Here is a 9165-nt window from a genome sequence, read left to right as displayed (position 1 = left end):
ATGTTTACAGTGATAGATTGGGGGGGACAAATCATATTTTTCCCAGGATGGGGGGGTCGTGTCCCCCCCGTCCCCCCTGGGATTTCCGCCTATGGGACCAGGATGAATATGTATGAACTTTCCAATTTGTAAGTCGCTCTGGATAAGAGCGTCTGCTAAATGACTTAAATGTAAATGTAAATGTACCTTATTGTCTAGAAACTGTACATTGGCTTGCCCTCCCACGGAGTCTGACTAGAACGCCAGCTCTCCTACCTCTCCGGGTGGTGCCAGGACATCAACCTCTCCCTCAACGTGATCAAGACAAAGGACATGTTTGTGGACTACAGGAAAAGAGGACCGAGCACGCCCCCATTCTCAACGACGGGGCTGTAGTGGAGCAGGTTGAGAGCTTCAAGTTCCTTGGTGTCCACATCACCAACAAACTAACATGGTCCAAGCACACCAAGACAGTCGTGAAGAGGGCACGACAAAACCTATTCCCCCTCGGGAGACTGAAAAGATTTTGGCATGGGTCCTCAGATCCTCAAAAGGTTCTACAGCTGCACCATCGAGAGCATCCTGACTGGTTGCATCACTGCCTGGTATGCCAGCTGCTCGGCCTCCGACCGCAAGGCACTAGAGAGGGTAGTGCGTTCGGCCCAGTACATCGCTGGGGCTAAGCTTCCTGCCATCCAGGACCTCTATACCAGGCGGTGTCAGAGGAAGGCCCTAAAAATTGTCAAAGACTCCAGCCACCCTAGTCATAGACTGTTCTCTCTACTATCGCACGGCAAGTGGTACCGGAGCACCAGAAGCCAAGAGGCTTCTAAACAGCTTCTACCCMAAGCCATAAGACTCCTGAACATCTAATCAAATGGCCACCCAGACTATTTGCATTGCCCCCCACCCCCCTCTTTTACACYGCTGCTACTCTCTGTTGTTGTTATCTATGCATAGTCACTTTAATAACTCTACCTACAGGTACATATTACCTCAACTAACCGGTGCCCCAGCACATTGACTCTGTATCGGTACCCTCCTGTATATAGTCTCACTATTGTTATTTTACTGCTGCTCTTGAATTACTTGTTACTTTTATTTCTTATTCTTATTCATATTTTTTTTACACTGCACTGTTGGTTAGGGGCTCGTAAGTAAGCATTTCACTGTAAGGTCTACACCTGTTTTATGTGGAGTATGTGACTAATACAATTTGATTTGATTTGATTTTCAACATGTCTTTTTAGCAGAGCATCCGGGATGAATGGGGCTACTTCGTGTAATCCAAACCAAGGGTCCAGGTCAGCGAAGTAAAATTTGTGGTCAATAATTGCTGATCTAATGACCAGAAGTTCTTGTCAGTCACATTAAATGTTGTAAATGTCGGTTTAAGTGTAAATGACCTTAAAAAGTCTGTTATAGTGGGCTGCTTTATAACGCACCTTTAATCCCTGCCTAAGTCTCCTCATGAACACACCTGCATGAACACTGGTGGTTTGACATTGTAACGATTGTTGTTTGAAGGATTGGACCAAGGTGCAGCGTTGAAGGCGTTCATCATTTTTATTAATGTGAACCAGCAACAAAACAATAAAGAGTAACAAAACGAAATGTAAGCTTTGTAGGACTAACAAGCAACAATACAAAATCAAGATCCCACACACAACAGGTGGGAAAAGGCTGCCTAAATGTGATCCCCAATCAGAGACAACGATAGACAGCTGCCTCTGATTGGGAACCATACCAGGCCAACATAGAAATATACAAACTAGAGTACCCACCCTAGTCACACCCTGACCTAACCTAACCAAAATAGAGAATTAAAAGGCTCTCTAAGGTCAGGGTGTGACAGRCATTGATGGAAACATACATTTCTTTTTTTATTGTAAACAGTTTACTATAGTAAAGTACAGTTAAATCCACATTCAATTTTAATTAAGGGCTACAATCTGTCTGCCATAAAACACCATTCAAACCAAACCTTTTCACCTGCACTGCTATGAATGTTTCAATCATGGATTTACATGCAGATGAGTAAAAAGATGAATAAAAATTATACTTTTTTAAACTGTTACATTGCCACGATATCTGTTCTGTCAAAAGCATTTGGAACTGAGATGATTCCGGATCAGTCGGAGTCTTGTATTGCTGGCCCCGGATTGCATTTTCTGGCTTTTATACACTGCGTAGAGACCTATTCATCAACACAAATGTGTTGTGTTGTCATAACGCTTGCTTTCAGGGGAGGAAAGGCATTATTCATTTCATAACCATTATGACAAAGTTCTTTCAGCGACGCCGGACAAAAGTAGCTCATTTCAGGAATGGAAATKAAGATGTTCAGTGAAAGCACTTCAAATGTTCCTCATTCTACAATGCTTTTCCTATCAAGGGGAAGAGGGTCAGCTGAGAAAAATCCTTTTAATAGGGAGGGATTAATAACAAAAAGGAGAAGTGATAGATTAGGTAGGGTTCCCAATCAGAATACCATTAATGAAAGAGTAGAGAGAAAGAGATGAACCAAGTGAAACAGATGGCTTAACATTAAACAGTAAAAAAATGTTTCATTGATTTTAACAAATTAGAATGGTGAAATAGAAATACAGTAACAAAAGATTGGAATTCATGTGAATTGATAATTCATCAACATCTCAACCTGTGGTTTGATTTCCTGTAAATAAACTGATGATAATGGGATTTGACAATCAAATAATCAATTAGGAAAACTAATTGAGATAAGATTTTCTAATCAAAAGATTACACATTTTCTTTATTCCACGGGACCTGTTTCCCTCTTACTTTGGACGAACTGATTTACTTTGTTACAGTATGTTGTGTCTTCACAGAAGTTGTCCCAAAATGGCATTGATTTAGGTAGTTGCCTGCCATGACATTATTAAGTCGGCTTTGACTTTCATCATCTCAACAAAGTACTTTCTTTCAAAGTAGCACAGAAGCCTCGACATGTTTGAAAAGTTRACCGCGAGAAAAGTGGTTTTGTATTTGTTTGAACCAAGTTGTTCAACACTTCAATAAATCTGATGCTCTTGCCCTTGGCTCATCTTTGAAACAGTGAAGTTTAAAAAAAGAACAGAAAATGGAGACATAAAGGAGATGATCGTTAACTCTTCGTTGCCAGCTCAGTACATCGAGTGAATCTCACTGAACCTCACAGTTGCCCTAACTGGCCGTCTTACCGTGGCGAAAATACACATTTTGTATACAACAGGTGTATTACATAAAGTTATTTTCCAGTTCCACGACTTAGCATTCCACACTCAGCCCATCTATATGTGCGGTTATTTTGTTGTATTTGTTTGGATTAATTTGTCATTCTGTTAAAATTGTTAGTTTGTGCCTCAAATTGGCAATGACATCATGGAGAGGATGATTAAAATTGTTCACTGTTCAATTTTAGAAAAGGTTATTTATCTGAAAAACCTGTTTTAGAGTCATCATCAGTCTTCTGAGAGTAACTTGGTTAAACAGAAAATAGTTCTTGTTGAGAATGATTGATAAAAAATATTTAATTACGTCTGTTTCCATCGAACCAGCTGTCGTAATTTGCAGTTTTTCCCTCTTGCTTAAAGATGACATAAGTCTATGGTTATATCATGTTGGCCTAATGTAGGACATGACCACACGAAGTGCAGTTAAAAAAAACTACATTTAACTTCTCCAACAGGATGCCATGAAAATGTATGTTTTACGATAAAATGTAGTAATAAACATTTTCCTATTTACTATTTACTGTAGAAAAAGGGGGGCAAATACACACATTCAAAAGCAGGTATACCATTTCACAATGTGCTTTTCTTCACTTGACCCATTCCAAACAGGGGGCCTCCTACTGAAACAGTGGGCCTTCTACTCAAACAGTGGGCCTCCTACTGAAACAGTGGGCCTTCTACTCAAACAGTGGGCCTCCTACTGAAACAGTGGGCCTCCTACTCAAACAGTGGGCCTCCTACTGAAACAGTGGGCCTCCTACTCAAACAGTGGGCCTCCTACTGAAACAATGGGCCTTCTACTCAAACAGTGGGCCTCCTACTCACTTAAAAAGTGCTATATAGAACCTAAAAGGGTTCTACAGCTGTCCCCACAGAATAACCCTTTGAAATACTTTTTTTGGTTCTAGGTAGAACTCTATTGCGTTCCATGTAGAACCATTTCCACAGAGGGTTCTCCGTGGAACCGAAAAGAGTTCTATCTGGAACCAAAAAGGGTTCTACCTGGAACAAAATAGGCTTTTCCAATGGGAACAGCCAACAAATCCTTTCAAAACCCTTTTTTCTAAGAGTGTAGGGTGGGAGGCAGGGAGGTTGGGGTGCATGCATTCCCCTTGCGGCTCCCTATTGTCACATGCACATCTGTCTTTGGTTAAGCSGGAAGCCTAGCAGTCGCCTGTCATTCGTTGAGTAGTCAGCAGAGATTTGGCTCAAAGAGATAATGCAGCGAGGAAACAGGCATAGAGAGAAACACCCCAACAAACCTTAATCGCGAGGACTCTCCTCCCAGTCTAGGACATATGCTCTCTACTGGAAGCTCTAGAGGGAGACTTTACCCACACAAGCAGCTGCTGCAAACTCGCCGTTCTCCACCTCATTATGGTTCAACTTAGATTTGGGGTATAGGGATGTAACCTGACCCTCGCAATGCACTTTGGGGCAACTTGTGCATGGAGCTTGGTAGGGCTAGACAGGCTAACAGCCACATGTGGCCCAACCGGGGATGAGAGACAGACAGGGAGGACCAATGAGACTGGAACAATACTGTTCCATCTGCTCCTGATGTATCACATTTCTTCCAAGGTTCTGATAGAGAAGAGGTGGGACACCTGTCACTGGTCCACAGAGCGGGCAGAGAAGAAGCCACACAGAGGGGAGGGTGCTGTGTGTCAATAGTGATTAACATCAGCACAGTGGAGACTGCTGCTGCTGCTGCTGTGGGGCACAATGGGGCATGGTAGCAGAGAGGAGGAAGAATGAGAGGAGGAGGAAAAGAACACGTTCTGCTCAGAGGACTATGCTGTTCATAATACATTTTTTTTCGTAATTTTTGTCCCCCTGAAAATACAAAATGTTTGTTACTGGTTCTAATGTGTTACTAGGTGATTCCATTGAAGTTCATCCATTGTGCTAGGTGTTTTCTCATTCCTCATAAAAGTTGTGTGAGTATGAGGAGGCGAGGAGGTTGTGTGAGTATGGAGCGTCGGGGAGGTTGTGTGAATATGGGGCGACAGGGAAGTTGTGTGAGTATGGGAGGGGGGAGGTTGTGTGAGTATGGGAGGCGGGGAGGTTGTGTGAGTATGGGGAGGCGGGAGGTTGTGTGAGTATGGGGAGGCGGGGAGGTTGTGTGAGTATGGGCGGCGGGGAGGTTGTGTGAGTATGAGGAGGCGGGGAGTTGGAGTATGGGAGGGGGGAGGTTGGGAGTATTGGGGGACGGGGAGGTTGTATGGAGTATGGGGCGGCGGGGAGGTTGTGTGAGTATGGGGCGACGGGGAGTTGTGTGAGTATGGGGCGCATGGAGTTGTGTGGAGTATGGGGAGGTGGGGAGTTCTGTGAGTATGGGAGGCGGAGAGATTGTGTGAGTATGGGGCGACGGGAGTTGTGTGAGTATGGGCGGCGGGAAGTTGTGTGAGTATGGGAGGCGGGGAGGTTGTTGTGAGTATGGGAGGCGGGAGGTTGTGTGAGTATGGGAGGCGGGGAGTTGTGTGGTATGAAGCGGGGGAGGTTGTGTGAGTATGGGGGAGGCGGGGAGGTTGTGTGAGTACGGAGCAGCAGAGGTCTGAGGTGAGGAAAGGCTATTCATAGTAAAGCTAAGTAAACAATTGTAGGTTTTACTTTGTATCAGCATTTAGAAGTAATACTATTACTGTAAGACCGAAGTCCCACAGTCTAGACTCAAGAGATACCTGGTCACTCACCTTTCAAAGTTGAAGTCAATGGACGAGTATCTGGCCTGCAGGATTGCCCAGAGACTCCAGAAGAAATTGGAGACCTGCGAATAGGTTTGTGAGAAGGGGAAGGGTCACGCCTTATTCAGGGTTGTTCTCATCTTGACATGTACTTGATGTCCTCTTCTGTATAAATCTAATGCTTAACCCTGTCACTACATTTAAAAAATATTTCTTATTGTTAAATATAATTTAGAATCCTGTCTTTCTTATAGGGATACTTCGGGATTTTGACAAAGGAGCCCTTAATCTCTTTCCCCAACGCAGATCAACTCGTGGGTGTCTCTGCGTGCAATTTGAAAGAAGAAGCTAACTAGACATTTATATTTTTGTCATTTAGCAGACACTCCTATCCAGAGGGACTTATAGGAGCAGTTAGGGTTAAGTGCCTTGCTTAAGGGCACATCGACTGATTTTTACTTAGTCAGCTCGGGGATTTGAACCAGCAACCTTTCAGTTACTGGTCCAACGCTCTTAATTGCTAGGCTACCTGCCACAACTACGCTAGCGTTAGCGTAATTTMTAACTAGCTTTAGCACAATGACTGGAAGTTTACGGTATCAGCTAGCATGTTAGTAGATACCATAACTTCCAGTCATTGCGCTAACAGTAGTTAGCATTGGCTCGCAAAGTACCTCTAACTTCCTTCATATTGGATGCAGAGACATACAAATGGTATCCATGAGTTCATCTGRGTCTGGGGGAGTATCTCTTTAAAGTTCAGTGAGATTGAAGTACCCACTAAGTGGTCGTATCGAGACACTGTAGCCTGCAAAGAGCTGGTGTTTCAGACCCCAGAAAACCATTACAATTCCTCTCTGGTTATATTGTCCTGTCCTGTATGTTCCCAGAAGCCTTTGTTCCACACTGCTGTGGTTTTAAGGATGTACCTTTCATGGTGCAATATTGTGTGCTACATGACTGAAATAGACTGATGTTGGATCTTAACTTTACGAATATTGTCATAGCAAAATTATCCTACAGCAACAGGATTTAAACATTTAGTCCATAATGTTGCGTGATCGGTGGTTGGACAAAAGTAGACTACATGAAAAGTGCAATACTGTTAATGTTTATTTATTTATTTTAAATTAACCTTTATTTAACTAGGCAAGTCAGTTATGAACACATTCTTATTTACAATGACGGCCCACCGAAAGGAAAAAGATCTCATGCGTGGACAGTGGCTTGGATTAAAAATAAAAATAAATTTAATAAACAGGACAAAACACACATCACGTATAGGACATATAGGACAAAACACACATCACGACAAGCGAGACAACACAACACTACATAATGAGAGACCTAAGACAATGACATAGCATGGCAGCAACACATGACAACACAGCATGGTAGCAACACAACATGACAACAACATGGTAGCAACACAACATGGCAGCAGCACAACATGGTAGCAGCACAAAACAGGGTACAAACATTATTGGGCACAGACAACAGCATAAAGGGCAAGAAGGTAGAGACAACAATACATCACGCAAAGCAGCCACAACTGTCAGTGAGAGCGTCCATGATTGAGTCTTTGAATTAAGAAATTGAGATAAAACTGTCCAGTTTGAGTGTTTGTTGCAGCTCGTTCCAGTCGCTTGCTGCAGCGAACTGAAAAGATGAGCGACCCAGGGATGTGTGTGCTTTGGGGACCTTTAACAGAATGTGACTGGCAGAACGGGTGTTGTATGTGGAGGATGAGGGCTGCAGTAGATATCTCAGATGGGGGGAGTGAGGCCTAAGAGGCTTTATAAATGGTAAAGTGCATCTAGCCACTCGAGAGCACCCTTACCTGCCGATCTATAAATTACGTCTCCGTAATCTAGTATGGGTAGGATGGTCATCTGAATCAGGGTTAGTTTGGCAGCTGGGGAGAAAGAGGAGCGATTACGATAGAGGAAACCAAGTCTAGATTTAACTTTAGCCTGCAGCTTTGATATGTGCTGAGAGAAGGACAGTGTACCGTCTAGCCATACTCCCAAGTACGTGTATGAGGTGACTACCTCAAGCTCTAAACCCTCAGAGGAAGTAATCACACCTGTGGGGTGAGGGACATTCTTCTTACCAAACCACATGACCTTTGTTTTAGAACTGTGATATAACTGTGTTAGAGTGGGTTTTCAGTGAATTTATGTAAATCACNGAGGGACATTCTTCTTACCAAACCACATGACCTTTGTTTTAGAACTGTGATATAACTGTGTTAGAGTGGGTTTTCAGTGAATTTATGTAAATCACAAAGCTCATCTGCAGTTACTGCAGCGCAGGAAAATTCTCAGCAAATGAAAGCGTTCTCAAATGAAGATCCTACTTCTGTAAAGACCTTTCTTATGCAGCGTCTCGAGCGACTCATGAAGGCAGGACAAAAACTTATACCATTGTTTTCAATGTGACATCAACGGCAAATGCCGTCAAGGCTGACAGAAAATACTGTCCATTGCGGTGCCGGGAAGAATTTGAAGCAAGAGTTGAAATGGAGCATTAACTAAAACAATAACTGTGTAACTAATTWAAAATATATATTCTCACGATATGTTTAGTAACATTACCTAGAGTCTTGGTAAGAAAGTGCTATACGTTTTGTAAATGTTTCGTAAATGTTTACGTCTTTAAACTAGAAAATGAACTTACATGTATGTGAGAACTGTATTGTGTTAGGATGTTATTCATGGCAAATTTTTTATGACAAGATTTTTTTGTACCCATAAACCACAAGTAAATTGTTTAGATTTCCCTGTGTTTTGCTTCTTAAGAAAAAGGGGAAAAGTGTAATGCTCATATTGAATTGTTCCCGTACTAATGGAATTGCTCCCTTAGGTCCATAACACTCCACGCATCCATACATTTCTGTCGTCATCCACCCTAATAGTAATTATCCACGGTGGGACCACTAATCATTTCCTAACGAGTTCCAGGCGGACCTCTGTGTTGTGGCCGAGTGATATAATCACATTTTTATTTGATAATCAACTAAAGGGCGGAATGAAATACTGGAGCAGTGTGTGGTTTCTCCTCTCCATTTTTTCCTGGCACATTTTCAACTGTAATATCTCTCCCCGGTTGTAGATGGAGATTGAGTGCAGTTCTTCTACTATGTTTAATAACTCCCCTCCATTAAGATRCCATTAGCCTAACGCTAAGCAGAGATGGCCAGTGACAGGGAGCCATTCAGAAAAGCCCAGAGAGGAAGCATACTACAACAAGATAGGGGGGTGACA

General features: G+C 42.8%; 1 pseudogene; it reads right to left on the bottom strand.

Annotated features, from left to right (window-relative positions):
- LOC111971779 (ethanolamine kinase 1-like) overlaps positions 1 to 9165 on the bottom strand; it is a 41001-nt pseudogene that overhangs the window by 7773 nt on the left and 24063 nt on the right.

Source organism: Salvelinus sp. IW2-2015, linkage group LG13 (assembly GCF_002910315.2).
Source record: "Salvelinus sp. IW2-2015 linkage group LG13, ASM291031v2, whole genome shotgun sequence".
Taxonomy (NCBI): domain Eukaryota; kingdom Metazoa; phylum Chordata; class Actinopteri; order Salmoniformes; family Salmonidae; genus Salvelinus; species Salvelinus sp. IW2-2015.
Note: the sequence above shows the minus strand (reverse complement) of the source record. Positions and strands in the feature narration are given on the sequence as shown.